Source organism: Etheostoma spectabile, unplaced genomic scaffold, assembly GCF_008692095.1.
Source record: "Etheostoma spectabile isolate EspeVRDwgs_2016 unplaced genomic scaffold, UIUC_Espe_1.0 scaffold00018867, whole genome shotgun sequence".
In the NCBI taxonomy this organism is placed as follows: Eukaryota; Metazoa; Chordata; class Actinopteri; order Perciformes; family Percidae; genus Etheostoma; species Etheostoma spectabile.
The window spans coordinates 25,874-41,887 of record NW_022604531.1 but is presented as its reverse complement, the minus strand read 5'-3'; the positions used below and the strand labels follow the sequence as shown (position 1 = coordinate 41,887).

The following is a 16,014-nucleotide window of genomic DNA, read 5'->3' as shown; positions in this document are numbered from 1 at the left end:
ATGGAGAATGCGCACTCACACTCGCTCTCCTCTCTCGTCACTCTCCCTGCTCCGTCAGTCAATTCGGTCTGCGGATCTGTTCCGTTAACGTTTAGGGTTTCTTCAGCTTCAGGTTTGTTTTTAACTTCGTTGTAGTCCTTACATAGTAACCAGTAGATTTCTGGTGAACGTGGGGTTTGTAGCCTTACATAGTACCAGTAGATTTCTGGTGAACGTGGGTTTGTAGTCCTTATATAGTAACCAGTAGATTTCTGGTGAACGTGGTTTTGTAGTCCTTACATAGTAACCAGTAGATTTCTGGTGAACGTGGGGTTTGTAGTCCTTACATAGTAACCAGTAGATTTCTGTGAACGTGGGGTTTGTAGTCCTTACATAGTAACCAGTAGATTTTCTGGTGAACGTGGGGTTTGTAGTCCTTACATAGTAACAGTAGATTTCTGGTGAACGTGGGGTTTGTAGTCCTTACATAGTAACCAGTAGATTTCTGGTGAACGTGGGTTTCAGACATGCTGCTTGTTTTAAATGCGACTCCAGTTGCGTCTCTGCCATCGGAGATTTTTTTTGTTTACTGTCAGCTGCCCCCTCTCTCTCTGTGTCTCTCCCTTACTTACACACACCACACACACTCACACACACACACACACACACACTATACCTGGTGTGGAAAAAAAAAGAACCAAAAAAAAAAATCACACTGATCATAAAAAAATAAAAAGTTAAAAAAAGAAAGTTATATTGAGTATGAAACTCTTTTTCATTACATTTTACTTCATAATTGCAACCGCATGTGTTGTATTAATTGTTGCAAAATGTTCTGTATATAGTTTGTTTTGTTACCATGACACACCATTGATCTGAAGCTCGATGCTGTCATGTAAATAGTTTTCAAATCAGCAATAAATATAACAATTTTTGATCACTCATATCAATTGCTCTTCAGGTCCATTGACAGTTTTGCAACGGGCAGCTCAACGTGCATCGTTAATTGTTTTTCCCCAAGACAGAAGATGGTGCACCGTTCCCAGCGATGCTGCAATACCGCGTTTCGATGCGTGGAGTGAACGGAGCAAGCCCCTTTTTTCAACTCCCATTGCTAAAAATCCATTTAATATGTTTTCCCTGATAGAGGACATATCCTATCTTAACCTGATAAACAGATGACCACCACCTCTATGCTGTCAGATGCGACATCCCGGACGGTTCTCAGTTGTCACGGTCCAGTAATTTTAAATGGACATAACAGCTGCTGCTTAGCACCCCGTCCAAGCGCTTCATGGGGAAGCACAAAAAGTTTTAGTTAAAGACGGCAATTTTGGTTTTCCCAATTGGTCAAGCTCCTGCCAACGTGCAATATTCCCATGCTGTCACATTTTGGCTACGTTTAAGAATCTGAGTTTCCTTTTGGAGAGCATATTTGTTTTTCACATGTACAAAAGGCTTAGCCAACTGCAAAGCCACAAAAATAATTTCAACTCATAGGCGTTCCTCTCCACGGAAGTCTTTAGTAAAAGGCGAAAGACTTGTGCGTTATGAGAGAACCAGAGTAAGTACAGCCCACTCTCGAGAGCAGCCGAAAACGCCAGTCTTCCCAGTCCCCCCCTCGCGGTAATTCTCACTTGGTGTGCCGCTTTCCAAATCCAAGGCCTCACCTATTCCACACTGTCACAGGGCCAATATTTTGTCCTTGCTGTTTTTCTGCCAATCAAAAGTGCAAATCTTGCTACACTTTTGTATGGCTTTATCTTGTGTTGGAGCTAAATCCTGCTCCATTCTCAGGGTTCATTCAATTAGTAGTCAAAATCTCAGATGTGGATGTGTGAATCCATTTTATTACATAGGATATCCTAGAGACAAATACAGAGTCAACCTAACACGGCTCAACCCCAAATCTGTCGACTCTCTGCTCTGGCCCCTGGTCTTATTCACAAAGGGTGGGGTCTCTTGGCCACAGTGGTGTGTGTGTGTGTGTTGTGTGTGGTGTGTGTGTGTGCCTATTCGTTATCTTTCAATTGGAATGTGACTTAAAGTTTATGACCCTCAGTTCAGGACTGCAAAGCAAAAGGTAGGTGGGCCATGAAGAAGAACATCATCGATTCAACTTCTGACACATGTGTAGAGTGGATTATAACAAAATGTAACAGAATCTTATATTATGAAACAGAAGTATTGCAAACATTCTAATGTAACAAACAACAAACAACAAACTATATACTTATGACAACAAACTTATGCATGACCAAATGTCTCATTTATGCTGAAAATTAATGCTTTTACCTTTTGACTTGAATGTATAATGCAATCACCCCAATGTTTAAGCACATATAACAACTAAATAACAGACCAATAGTTAACGGAGATGTGAGTGTTGCGTGGTTATTGTGACGAGTAATGTTTGTGAAGTATGGTATAGTTTTAAACAGAATGACAGATTGATGAATGCAGCAGTAGCATGTAAATCACCGTAGTTTTAGATGTTAAAATGTCTGCACAAGAAAGCTACGAGATTACTGTGGGGAAATGGAGAATGGCTAGGTTAACTGATGATTTTTAAACATTGTGAAAATTAAAGAAACATATGACACGTTAAACATATGCGGATATATAACAAATCCTGCAGTCTCAGTCTTTGGATGGTATAGGTAGCGTACCGTGACGGCCGACACGCGCCCGTCAATTTTGGCAATGAATGAGTATTTACATTAAACACCTACGATGGGTGGTCATTATAGCCAGGGCAGAGTACAGATTTTAACAGCAGAGTCAGCAAGGAGTCTACCAGTTTCCTCTAATGACTTTTGTATTTTACCAGCTATGTCATAAGGATGCCCTCATCTGAACTACAAGTCATCACATTGGTACTTCCAGCAATGTAGTATTTGCAGATGGCAGTGGTGGGATTTGAACCCACGCCTCCAGAGAGACTGGAGCCTTAAATCCAGCGCCTTAGACCACTCGGCCACACTACCTGCATGCAACTACTAACGCATTGTGAGATGCACAGGGACCGTAACTAACAGTAGCTTGTTATGTTATTGGAAATAAACTTTTGCAAGACAAAAGCCAATACTTTATTAAAAAATGCCAGTAAAAAAATGTATTACTCTTTGTCATTTTTCTCTGGCATCGTTGATTATTAGAATATTGTAACCAGCATTAGTGAATAGGTTTAGGTCTGTGTGGAATAGGGCTGAACATCTACCTGGGCTGAACTTGCGAACAACTTCTTTTGCATATTCACTGGTAAAAGAGCCATACTCCTCCAACTGCCAACTATTGTCTAGAGACAATAGGATATACAGTTTAGATTGCAGGTAACTGTCAAAGAAGAAAGACTACACGGAAATACCTCAAGTGATCAAAACAGTTTGTCAAAATTCACAGCAATAAAACTACTCTTTAAAATATGTTCATGTACCATTCAAAAACAAAAGTATAATCATAAAACATATACTACTTAGATACTGCAGCATCCTGATCACAGCCACGGGGGGGGGGATCTGCATGTGCTTTCTTACCAGCAAGTTTCTGGAGGTTCAAATGGCATCTTTAGATGGCAGCCAGGGTGAAACACGGATTTGCAAAGTGTATAGCTGTAAATCTGCTTCCTAAAAAAATAACATCCGGCACTCCTCTCCCTATTCCTCTTTTCATCACTCTTTTTTTCCTTACCTCTATTAGCAAGTACAGTTCGGCAAAAATTAATCTTTGCGGCCATTGGTATGCAGGTCACTTGATGTAATACAAGCAATACATAAGGCCCCCCCCAACAGTTTTGTGATACGTGGCGTGCAACTATATGTCAATGATCAAGCTTGTTGCTGTGACCAAGAAACCCCAAAAAAAGGACTGATACATCATCAGTTCCAAATTTTCTTGGATGCCAAATATTTGAATTCAAGTCAGAATCAATTGACATGCAAGAACAAGACAACGCACGTCAGCTTCTATCATCAGTCACCATTGCACCCACACTGCTGCTGTATGTGGACTGTGGCTTCTGCGTCAGTGAGGGGCCCAGCAAGCTGCAGACAAAGTTTGGGGAGTGGCCAGACCAAAGGAGGCCACCATCAGCCTCATTGAGCGGCGGCTGCAGGAGCTAGGAGTGGCAAACCGGAAGGACCTCATGGGGTTGCCACTGCAGGACCAGGTGCGCATGGAGCAATCTGGCGTGTGCAGCAACGCCATATCAAGTGCAGGACCTGCCTGGCTGGTAGCAGCTTTCTGCTTGTTTCTTTGAGCTAACTGTATTAGCTTTAGCCTGGCTGGTAGCAGCTTTCTGCTTGTTTCTTTGGGCTAACTATATCAGCTTTAGCCTGGCTGGTAGCAGCTTTCTGCTTGTTTCTTTGGGCTAACTATATTAGCTTTAGACCAGCTGGTAGCAGCTATTAAATCAGCTATTTATTTGAGAAGTGGGAGAACTTGCAAAATAGCAGGGTGTTCAAATACTTATTTCCTCACTGTACGGAAAAATGTCTTTTTAACAGGCAGAAACCTCACACTAAACTGGCTCATGGTGGGAAGTCATTGACACAACCAGTTGGGGAGGTGTGAGAGAGAGAGGAGAGGGAGAGAGAGGAGAGAGAGAGAGAATGGATTGAAAAGATGACGGTGGTAATTATGGCAGCAGTAAAGGTAGAGAAAGAAATAGTAGCAGTAATAGTACAGGGCGTATCCAGGACCATGGCAGCAGCTGCATCCACTACTAGGTGCCACCACAATCCAAGGAAACCTGACAAGGGAGAAAGCACAAGGGTTCTGGAAAGAAGCAACATTAGTTACATGCATGCTTTTTAAAGTATCATCAACAACAACAAGAACTATCATATATATGATAGGGTAGAAACATTCTTGCAGGGGGCACCCAGATTTGAACTGGGACCTCTTGATCTGCAGTCAAATGCTCTACCACTGAGCTATACCCCCACACCTTTATGTGGAATAAGACTATGGTGCATCAAAAACATGGCGGGCCTCCACCATGTGGTACCTTTGTGGTAGGTGGAGTCTGACGGGCCTGTTGGGTTTAGAAAAATATAGTTTGTAGCAGTTCTTTGTAGTAGTTCATGGCATAGCAGGGCACTGTGCGGCATCACAAGGCACAGCAGGACGTAGCAGGACGTAGCAGGGCACCACAGAGTGTAGCAGATGAACATGGCATCGCAAAACGTGTAGCGGGACCATGGCGCCAGCTACTACCCTGATTTCGGAGCCTCTCTGATCCAAGGGAACATGCTGGGGAAAAAGAACATGAGGACTCCGGGGAGTGACTCCCCAGAGCTAGGTAGTAACAAGCATTTCTGGGAATATTCAATTCTATGCCCTTACTATAAACTTTATGATTCAACAAGGTGCTGAAAGCATTCTTTAGAAATGTTGGCCATTATTGATAGGATAGCATCTTGCAGTTAATGGAGATTTTTGGGATGCACATCCGGGCACGAAGCTCCCGTTCACCACATCCCAAAGATGCTCTAATGGGCTGAGATTTGGTGACTGTGGGGGCCATTTTAGTACAGTTAAGTCAGGGTGTTGGCAACCTGCGTTCCGGAGCCGCATGGGCTCTTTGATCCCTCTGATGCGGCTCAGCTTTTAAAAATACTTAAGAATATTTAATTAAAATGTATTTTATTTTAGTTTGTACAGCAAATTAAAGACATAATTTCAGCTGTGGCCTGTGGCCTCCTCAACTGCCTGTGATGAATCTAAAGACTAAGGTGATATGAACAAATTGCGCTGTTTTGCCAGTATGTAACCAACTGGGCCACAAGTAAAAATGATCCGTTGATACCACTTAAAGGCCAAAACTGGGGGGGGGGTCTGTGAGGCTGTCTTGATTGTTTAAGAGCAAGAGGAAAACCCCCCGGTGTCAGTGGTACAGACGGAGCACCGAGTAGAACAGGCGCGCACAACGGCTTTGTGGCTTTGCTGTAGAAGTTGCTGGACAGGAAGTTGCTGACTTTTCACTGCATCCTGCACAAGAAGACCTGTGTGCTCAAACATTTCCTCCGGAATGCACAGAAGTCATGAATGTTGTCATTCAGATTCTGAGCAAATTAATGGCGAAAGGTTAATTCCCCGTCAGTTCCGTTTGTTATGGACGAGCCGGAACAACAGAGTGGCTGGGTTCTCGTAGACTGACAGCACACCTGAACACCTGAACCTGTGTGTCCTTTACCTGAGGACCTTTTTGCCATTTTAGCCAAGTTGACAGTGCTAGCCCTATTTTACCAAACCGTTAACCCAACGTTTTTGTTTTTTTTCGGAGTTAAAAATGATTTGTTGCATGCAGAAATGTTATTCATTTTCTCTGCAGTCGTTCATTGATTTCATAAATGTAACACAGTTAGTTTGTTTATACATAGCACAAATTGTTATATACAGTGTTATTTCATTTTAAATTTTAAAAGGGTTTGTGGCTCCCAGTGTTTTCTTTACTGTGTGAAACTGGTCCAAATGGCTCTTTGAGTGGTAAAGGTTGCCGACCCTGCACTAGACCATATGGGGATGACTAGATATAATAACAGGGATTTCATGAATCAATTCATAGTCGGCTGGAAACGGCCTTCTCCTGAACATGAAAAAGAAGTCTTGTTCGACAGGTTGATTTCTGTTAATAACAAACACAACTATAGTCAAAAGAAAAAGAAAATATATATATGAAAAGCCGTCTTGGTTCATCTTTCCACTGTTCCTACAATCACCGATTGGTCTGGTTGGAAACTAAAGGATCTAAACTAAAAGGATGTTCCTCTTTAACTAACAGGTCTATCTCTGCAGGGATCCATCCCATAATGTTGTCACACACTAGAATAATGATCTGAGTCTGTCAGCAACAACAACACAACCTTTAGTGGACCCTGACTTTACCTTTAAATAGGAGTTTAAACAGAGACACAACAGGAAGAATAAATCCATCAAGTCAAGTCCCCAATAATCAGCATGTGGCCTGTTTTATTTCAGGTAGTCAGCATGGAGCTGTTCCACATTCCAGACATTTAAAACAAGTCAATCATTGGCGTTATTCTACGAGTCAGATGAATAAATCAGCTTTTGTATTGAGCTGCTCTGTTCCTGCTGCTCCGTCATTCTTAGTGTCCTCTGGAAACAGGTTGCTGTCCTTTATGTTTCTTTGGAGGACATCATCAGTGTCTTTGCTTTAGTCTGAAGAAACTCCAACAGATTTAAAACCACATGCAGTCACAGAAAATACAAACAGGGAATAGAAAATATCAGACAAAGAATATGAAATGAAAAGTCCCCAAAGTAAGAAAATATAATGTTAATCTACCAAACAACAATAACTGGAGAGCATCCAATTAAACATGGCCGACTTCCAGTATGTCGGTAATGAAGAGAGGAATGTTTGGATATATTACAGATTAATTTTATTTTTATTTAACCTTTATTTAACCAGGAACAATCCCATTGAGCTACAGTAACTCTTCTTCCAGGGAAATAAGTTTCATAAAACATAAAAGACAGGAAAATGGTTCCATACTACAACACAAACAAGACAATACACTTAAGCTAATGCAGATATAAAACTTAAAAACAGGTTCCACTGAGATTTGAACTCAGATCGCTGGATTCAGAGTTGAGAGTGCTAACCATTACACCATGGAACCTTTAGAAGTGTTGCAGGGGTATGCAAGACAGTTTCTTTCATAATATCCACATGTGTGATATTAAATGCACAAAACAATCACAACGCAAATTAAATAGCAAAAATTACTGGCCAACTTAACCTTTTGTATTGTCCTTTGTGTCACAGGGACATGTTTAGTTTATGTGACCTTTGTACTAGCCTACCGCTTTCATTTCATGTCAAATGCCATCATGACCTCATCCTTTGGGTCTTGGAGCCCCTTGTTTTATTTATTATGCATCCCTGTTCGATGTCTTTTTACTACCTTGAGGCCGCAGCCTCGCCATTCGGGTCCCTGGCATTCAGCAATAAATATAACAATTTTTGATCAACCCATATCAATTGCATGCTTAAATAAATATGGTTAAAGCCCCGCCCATTTCATGACAACCTAACCCACTTCCAGGTTAAATCCTGTCCACTTCTGGGTTTGGCCAGATACAGATACAGATAATTCATATGGTTAACAGATACAGATACAGCTGTACGTGCTAATCTTTATTAAACACTTCTTGAGTTAACTTCCACTTTTTTGCCTTTTTACGTACGTAACTACAGCTCTGATTTAATACAGGACCAATGTCAGAGATCGTGCAGATCTTCACCAGCTAAATACCAATTCCCATACCAGGAGCTGAACCAGGCCACCTGGGTGAAAACCAGGGTTTTCCTTACTATTAGAAGTCTTTAAGAGCAGCAACCAAGACCTTTTGGACACCACTTAGGCCAAATGAATGTAAAATCAAACTAACTGAACGCTTTCTCAGATCTACTGATTGTAGTTTCCAGAGGACTCCTTAAGAATGCATGTAAAGGTTATTTAGGCAGAATCCAGACTTCTAGACCATATGGGACTGACACGTTGAATAATAACAGTGATTTTATGAATACATCCATAGATATGCCAGGAACAGGGCAAATACATATAAATACAATGATACATATATCATTACATGAGTTAGGTTCGGGGAAATGCATATCAGGGCATAGGGCTAATACAGCTCTCATTTAATACAGGACCAATGACACAGACCTTGCTGCAGACCTTCATCGGCTAGACATCGATTCCCATACCGGGAGTTAAACCCAGGCCACCTGGGTTAAAACCAGGAATCCTAACTGCTAGACCATATGGAACATTAATAACAGGAAAATGATTACATAAATCAATTCATAGGCTGGCTCGAAACAGGCCTTCTCTTGAACGTGAAGAAGCTTCTTAAAAAGTTTTATCTTGAAGCTTTTGAGTGTTCTTTTGGTTTTTATCTGCTTTAACTATTACCGGACGACGGGGGCACGGAGCAGAGCAGAGTGGCCGTTAGGGAGGAATCCTCCTCCGTGTTCAGTTCCATTTTGAACCTGTAAGCTCACTTTAAACTAGATGTGGAAAGTTGAAAGGTTGATCTTTTTCACCTGTGCTGTGGCTTTAAAACAGGTTCCACTGAGATTTGAACTGAAATCGCTGGATTCAGAGTCCAGAGTGCTAACCATTACACCATGGAACCAAATGCAAAAATGCAAAAATCTGTCTCAATGACCAGATGTGTTGCAAGATTTGCAATCAACAGTGCATTGTCCAGCGATGGTGGTATAGTGGTGAGCATAGCTACCTTCCAAGCAAATGACCGGTGTTGGATTCCCAGCCATCGCAGTAATTTCTTTGAGTCATGTTACTTTTTAACTTTGATTTATACAATAGCAGTGCAAGCATTTTCCATGGTTTGATTTCCAGCCACTACCAGGTTTTGAAGCCATATACAACATAAATTACATATTCCACCCAGGTTTCTTCTCTTATTCCGTGTAACACAAAAAAAGTTTAAAAAATCTGAAAATCTTCAAGGGCTGTAGCTCAGTGATAGAGCACATTTTCAGTCTCAATGCCCAGATGTGTTACAAGATTTTCAGTGAATATTGTGCTGTCCAGCAATGGTGGTATAGTGGTGAGCATAGGTGTCTTCTAAGCAGTTGGCCTGGGATCAATTTCCAGCCATTGCAGTAGTTTTCATTGTGTGGTTACTTGCTTTATTTGTGAAGATTAGCCAGAAAGGTTACTCGTCCAACCTAATTTGATAAAATATTAGATCTCTGTTATGGTACAAATAAGAGAGCATATCAATCAATCAAGCTACCTCCACGAGGATCCACAGACTCAGTCAGTGCACTACGATTTGCACTTTGCCCGTGTCTGATAACTACTACTAACCAATTGAAAAGTTTATGAACATTTGTGCTAACAGATATTTGCTTTTCAAGTTGTTGTGGCCGAGTGGTTAAGGCGACGGACTAGAAATCCATTGGGGTCTCCCTGCCCAGGTTCGAATCCTGCTGACATCGAATGGCATTCTTTAAGAGTGAGAGCAAACCACATCACAGTAAACCTCATTTCCTTGTGGGAGTCATCCCAAAAGGATTAATAAACATAAGTCTATGTCTATCTATGAAAAAATCTGAAAATCTTCTTCTTGTACTGTAATATATTTATTGTGTTACGCTCCAGTTTTTATGGGTGTCATGGCGGTTATGAGCACTGTAGCTTCCATTTTTAGATTTATTGAAACTTGACATGCCATTAAGTTTACTCTTCTGCAAGTGGAGACATTTCACATCAGACACTTGCAGCAACAGATGATTTGTTGACAGACTGGAAGTAGACTTCATGCTGATAGCATAACAAATAGTAGAGAATGGTTTTGATCCAAAAACTTCTGGGTTAGGGGCCCAGCACGCTCCCGCTCTGCTCTCAGGGGTTAGAAAATCTGTGATTGACATTTTGAGGCAAGGTGGCAACCAAGGCTCCAACAGCTTACGGGTTGTAAAGTTAAACATTTGGTAGACCTTACAACTATCTTTTATGTGAGCTTCCTGATTACTCACACATTGATTATTCATATGTAACACTTGTGATTGGCTGGTGTTTAATGCAAAGAAAGAACTGGAGCATTTAATGTTGAAAAAAAGTAGACTGACACTGAAGTATTGAGACAACAGTGACTGAAAATCTAATTCAATCTACATATCGGTCTTCTTAAAGATCTAAATAGATTTTCTCACCTCAGAGTCATCTGGAGCACGTAACGATTAGCTTCTGTCCCTCTGAACCCTGAGTGAAAATCAGTCTGCAGTGAATGAGATGCAGTTCCCCTCAGTCTAGCCAAGACTATACTTTCAGGGATCATTTCTATGGGGCGCCGTTTGTAAAGCGGCTCGTGCTGAAAATAACAGCAACATTTTGTCACATTTAGCTTTAAATAATGTTTAAAAAACTGGTATGAAATTTTGAGGGTCACTTTCTTGCACATTTACAACAATATTTGTCAACTTGGAAATATTTTAAATAGTTAAATCCAAATATTAAATGTTACACCTAAATGTTAAATGTTAAATCTATATGCTAAATCTAAATCTAAATGTTAAATCTAAATCTAAATCTAAATGTTAAATCTAAATCTAAATGTTAAATCTAAATCTAAATCTAAATGTTAAATCTAAATCTAAATGTTAAATCTAAATCTAAATGTTAAATCTAAATGTTAAATCTAAATCTAAATGTTAAATCTAAATCTAAATCTAAATGTTAAATCTAAATATTAAATCTAAATCTAAATGTTAAATCTAAATCTAAATGTAAATGTTAACTCTAAATCTAAATCTAAATGTTAAATCTAAATCTGAAATCTAAATCTAAATGTTAAATCTAAATCTAAATGTTACTGTACTATGTAAGGACTACAAACCCCACGTTCACCAGAAATCTACTGGTTACTATGTAAGGACTACAAACCCCACGTTCACCAGAAATCTACTGGTTACTATGTAAGGACTACAAACCCCACGTTCACCAGAAATCTACTGGTTACTATGTAAGGACTACAAACCCCACGTTCACCAGAAATCTACTGGTTACTATGTAAGGACTACAAACCGAAGTTAAAAACAAACCTGAAGCTGAAGAAACCCTAAACGTTAACGGAACAGAGAGAGAGCGAGAGAGAGAAAGAGAGAGAGGGGAGGGGGGAGAGAGGGAGCGCATTTCTCCATGTTCTGTGTGGTGTGTGTGTGTGTGTGTGTGTGTGTGTGTGTGGTTGATTGTGAGTGGGTTTGTAGGCGGGGGGGGGTGGGGGGGGCTGTGACTATCACAGAACGCTGCGCGGCCAGTTGAGGAGTTTTATTCAATCCGAGCACGGATATTGACTCATATTACTCGGATAATACTTGTACTCGGCAAAAGTGCTTTATCCGTACCGGATACTCGTTTCAGCCGGATACTCGGATCACCCCTAATATTTATAAATCTAAAAGAAAGTTGATGTGTATATGCATTTATTAAAAAGAAAGTTGATGTGTTTATGCATTAATCTAAAAGAAAGTTGATGTGTATATGCATTTATTAAAAAGAAAGTTGATGTCATAATGAATTGTGATGATGACATAATGAATGGTGATGATAAATCAAAAAGAAAGTTAACCTGTATATGCATTAATATAAAAGAAAGTTAATATGTGTATGCATACATCTAAAATTAAGTTGATGTGTATATGCATTAATCAAAAAGATATTTGATTTGTATATGCATTAATCTAAAAGAAAGTTGATGTCATAATGAATAGTGATGATAAATCTAAAAGAAAGTTGATGTGTATATGCATTAGTCAAAAAGAAAGTTGATGTATGTATACAGTGCCTTGTGAAAGTATTTGGCCCCCTTAAACTTTTCAACCTTTTGACATATTTCAGGCTTCAAACATAAAGATAAAAATTTTTATTTTTTGTCAAGAATCACCAACAAGTGGGACACAATTGTGAAGTGGAACGAAATCTATTGGATATTTTAAACTTTTTTAGCAAATAAAAAACTGAAAAGTGGCGCGTGCAAAATTATTCGGCCCCTTTACTTTCAGTGCAGCAAACTCCCTCCAGAAGTTCAGCGAGGATCTCTGAATGATCCAATGTTGTCCTAAATGACTGATGGTGATAAATAGAATCCACCTGTGTGTGATCAAGTCTCTGTATAAATGCACCTGCTCTGTGATAGTCTCAGGGTTCTGTTGAAAGCGCAGAGAGCATCATGAAGACCAAGGAACACACCAGGCAGGTCCGTAATACTGTTGTGGAGAAGTTTAAAGCCGGATTTGGATACAAAAAGATTTCCCAAGCTTTAAACATCCCAAGGAGCACTGTGCAAGCGATCATTTTGAAATGGAAGGAGTATCAGACCACTGCAAATCTACCAAGACCTGGCCGTCCCTGTAAACTTTCAGCTCAGACAAGGAGAAGACTGATCAGAGATGCAGCCAAGAGGCCCATGATCACTCTGGATGAACTGCAGAGAACTACAGCTGAGGTGGGAGAGTCTGTCCATAGGACAACAATCAGTCGTACACTGCACAAATCTGGCCTTCATGGAAGAGTGGCAAGAAGAAAGCCATTTCTCAAAGATATCCATAAAAAGTCTCGTCTAAAGTTTGCCACAAGCCACCTGGGAGACACACCAAACATGTGGAAGAAGGTGCTCTGGTCAGATGAAACCAAAATCAAACTTTTTGGCCACAATGCAAAACGATATGTTTGGCGTAAAAGCAACACAGCTCTTCACCCTCAACACACCATCCCCACTGTCAAACATGGTGGTGGCAGCATCATGGTTTGGGCCTGCTTTTCTTCAGCAGGGACAGGGAAGATGTTTAAAATTGAGGGGAAGATGGATGCAGCCAAATACAGGACCATTCTGGATGAAAAACTTTTGGAGCCTGCAAAAGACCTGAAACTGGAACGGAGATTTATCTTCCAACAAGACAATGATCCCAAACACACGCAAAATCTACAAAGGAATGGTTCACAAATAAACGTATCCAGGTGTTAGAATGGCCAAGTCAAAGTCCAGACCTGAATCCAATCGAGAATCTGTGGAAAGAACTGAAAACTGCTGTTCACAAACGCTCTCCATCCAACCTCACTGAGCTCAAGCTGTTTTGCAAGGAAGAATGGGCAAGAATTTCAGTCTCTCGATGTGCAAAACTGATAGAGACATACCCCAAGCGACTTGCAGCTGTAATCGCAACAAAAGGTGGCTCTACAAAGTATTAACGCAAGGGGGCCAAATAATTTAGCACGCACCACTTTTCAGTTTTTTATTTGCTAAAAAAGTTTAAAATATCCAATAGATTTTGTTCAAAAGTCAACGTTAACGTTAGTGGTTAGCGATTGGCGTTAGCATAGCAAGCTAGCGATTTTTAAAAAGTTTCAGTTAGGAACATGGTTGCAAGCATGTATGGACAGGACTGTATAGACCACAAAACAAGACTGTCGTAATTTTTAAATCAATTATTTAAGCCGAAAATACCAGAAATGCGTCTCTCTGGTCGATGCGGCAGCCATTGTTGCCTGTTGCACATTGTATATCGCTACCCCTCGGTTTCAAGTAAGATGGCATTCTCCCTTGATTTTCTTCATTCATTGTCTATGGTTCCTTGGGCCATACACCCCTTACCCCTCGATCAAAAACATTATTGGGACAGCACTCACGTGAACGCTCAAGATGTAGGGAAAGGGGTAGGGGTAAGATAGAGAAATGAGATTCAGCCTAAGACCTCTTGTGTTAATCTGACTGATAGGGTTATGGAACATAGTGGTAGACCAAGGCCTCCTGTGGTAATCTGACTTGAAGGGTTTTGGAGCGTAGTGTTAGACTAAGACCTCCTGTGACACAAACTAAGCAGTATGCTCTCCCTTTTATACCTCAGGCTAAGCTATGTCACAAGGGATAACCTCATCCAAACACCAAGTCATCACATTGGTTACCTTCCAGCAATGTAACATTTGCAAATGGCAGTGGTGGGATTTGAACCCACACCTCCAGAGAGACTGGGGCCTTAATCCAGCGCCTTAGACCACTCGGCCACACTACCTGCACATGACTATGCTTCACATCGTAACACACACAGGAAACCTTAACTAACGTAATGCTTGTTAACTGTTATCACTCTTTGTCATTTTTCTCTGGCATTGTTGATTATTAGAATATTGTAACCAGCATTAAGTGAGTAGGTTTAGGTCTGTGTGAATATGGGCTGAGCATTTACCTGGACTGAATTTTGCATATTCACTTTAAAGAGCCATTACTCCTCCAACTGCCAACTATTGTTCCAGAGACAGTTACAGTGATGTCAACAATTACAGCAGTTTTATCATGATTCATCCCCCCATGGAAATCAAGTTGAGGGTCACAATGTCTTGATGCATCACCTTTTCTGATTGTCTACCATTGTGTCACTAGCAAAGGAGATTAGCAGAGGATGGTTTCGATCCATCGACCTCTGGTTTAAGGGCCCAGCACGCTTCCGCTGTGCCACTCTGCTGAAAACCACCCCAGATGGGACTTGAACCCACAATCCCTGTCTTAGGAGGCCAGCACCTTATCCATTAGGCCACTGGGGCTTTACAAGTACCATATACACCAGTTCAGGAGAAATACATGTGCAGTTCTGGAGACGTGATGAAACAGTAACCTTGACCTTTGACTTCCAAAATCGAAATAAGTTCATCCGCGACTCCAAGTGGTTATGTATACCAAAAAAAAAGTGATTCCCTCTAGAGGTTCAGAGATCTTGCATTCACAAGAATCGGATGGACAGACATGAAGACGCAGTCACCTTGACATTGAACCTTTGACCCCCAAAATCTCATCATTGATTTACGAGTTCTTGTGAATGTTTTGGCAAAATTTGAAGAAATTCCCTCCAGGGGGGTCCTGTGTCATCACATTCGCAAGAATAGGAAGTGCTTTCATACATGTTGTTGCCCTTTGATAGCTCAGTTGGTAGAGCGGAGGACTGTAGTGGCATGAAGTTGAAATGAACCCTCTTTTCAAGAGTTTCCCTTCACGGATAAATAAGTATTTCTGATTCTGATGTATAGATGGACAGACGACCCACAAGCATAATAACTTCTTGCCGAGACATAACAAGAAAAAAAAGAAGATGTTGGGGAGACAGAGTTAAGCCCTGACTGAATAGAGAACTTCAGACAAAGTTGTGAAATAGTGCCAAGTGTGACCAGAAGAATTGGAAAAAAAAATACCTTCTCTTTTCTCCTGTTTTGTACACAACCCAAAGTTTTACAAAACAAAAGATAACTTTCACCGAATCCCTCAGTTAAATCACAGTCAATATTTGTCTCACAAACCGTCTCAATGTCCAATTCAAATCATTTATCCAACAGAATTGAAACTTTAACTTACCCCGCTGTTTGAAATTGCTTCCTTGTTGTTTGGATTTCAGAGTGGACTCAGCGAGCCCTCCGTGGTTTCTGACCCTCTGTCTCTCAAAGATGTTTGGCGAGGTTTAGAGGCAGGTGATCATCAGATCCC

At 40.7% G+C, this 16,014-nt stretch overlaps 6 non-coding genes across 6 annotated transcripts; all 6 read right to left on the bottom strand.

Moving 5' to 3' along the window:
* Nucleotides 1-1,005: 1,005 nt before the first annotated feature.
* On the bottom strand, nucleotides 1,006-1,189 carry LOC116683005 (U2 spliceosomal RNA). Its single transcript, XR_004330504.1, has one exon. It is a non-coding gene; the product is annotated as a U2 spliceosomal RNA (small nuclear RNA).
* Nucleotides 1,190-1,436: 247 nt separating this feature from the next.
* Nucleotides 1,437-1,547, bottom strand: LOC116683006 (U5 spliceosomal RNA). Its single transcript, XR_004330505.1, has one exon. It is a non-coding gene; the product is annotated as a U5 spliceosomal RNA (small nuclear RNA).
* A 1,336-nt stretch (nucleotides 1,548-2,883) lies between these two features.
* trnal-uaa (transfer RNA leucine (anticodon UAA)) lies at nucleotides 2,884-2,966 on the bottom strand. Its single transcript has one exon. It is a non-coding gene; the product is annotated as a tRNA-Leu (tRNA).
* A 1,886-nt stretch (nucleotides 2,967-4,852) lies between these two features.
* On the bottom strand, nucleotides 4,853-4,923 carry trnac-gca (transfer RNA cysteine (anticodon GCA)). Its single transcript has one exon. It is a non-coding gene; the product is annotated as a tRNA-Cys (tRNA).
* A 9,549-nt stretch (nucleotides 4,924-14,472) lies between these two features.
* trnal-aag (transfer RNA leucine (anticodon AAG)) lies at nucleotides 14,473-14,554 on the bottom strand. Its single transcript has one exon. It is a non-coding gene; the product is annotated as a tRNA-Leu (tRNA).
* A 456-nt stretch (nucleotides 14,555-15,010) lies between these two features.
* On the bottom strand, nucleotides 15,011-15,083 carry trnar-ccu (transfer RNA arginine (anticodon CCU)). Its single transcript has one exon. It is a non-coding gene; the product is annotated as a tRNA-Arg (tRNA).
* Between the last annotated feature and the right edge of the window lie 931 nt (nucleotides 15,084-16,014).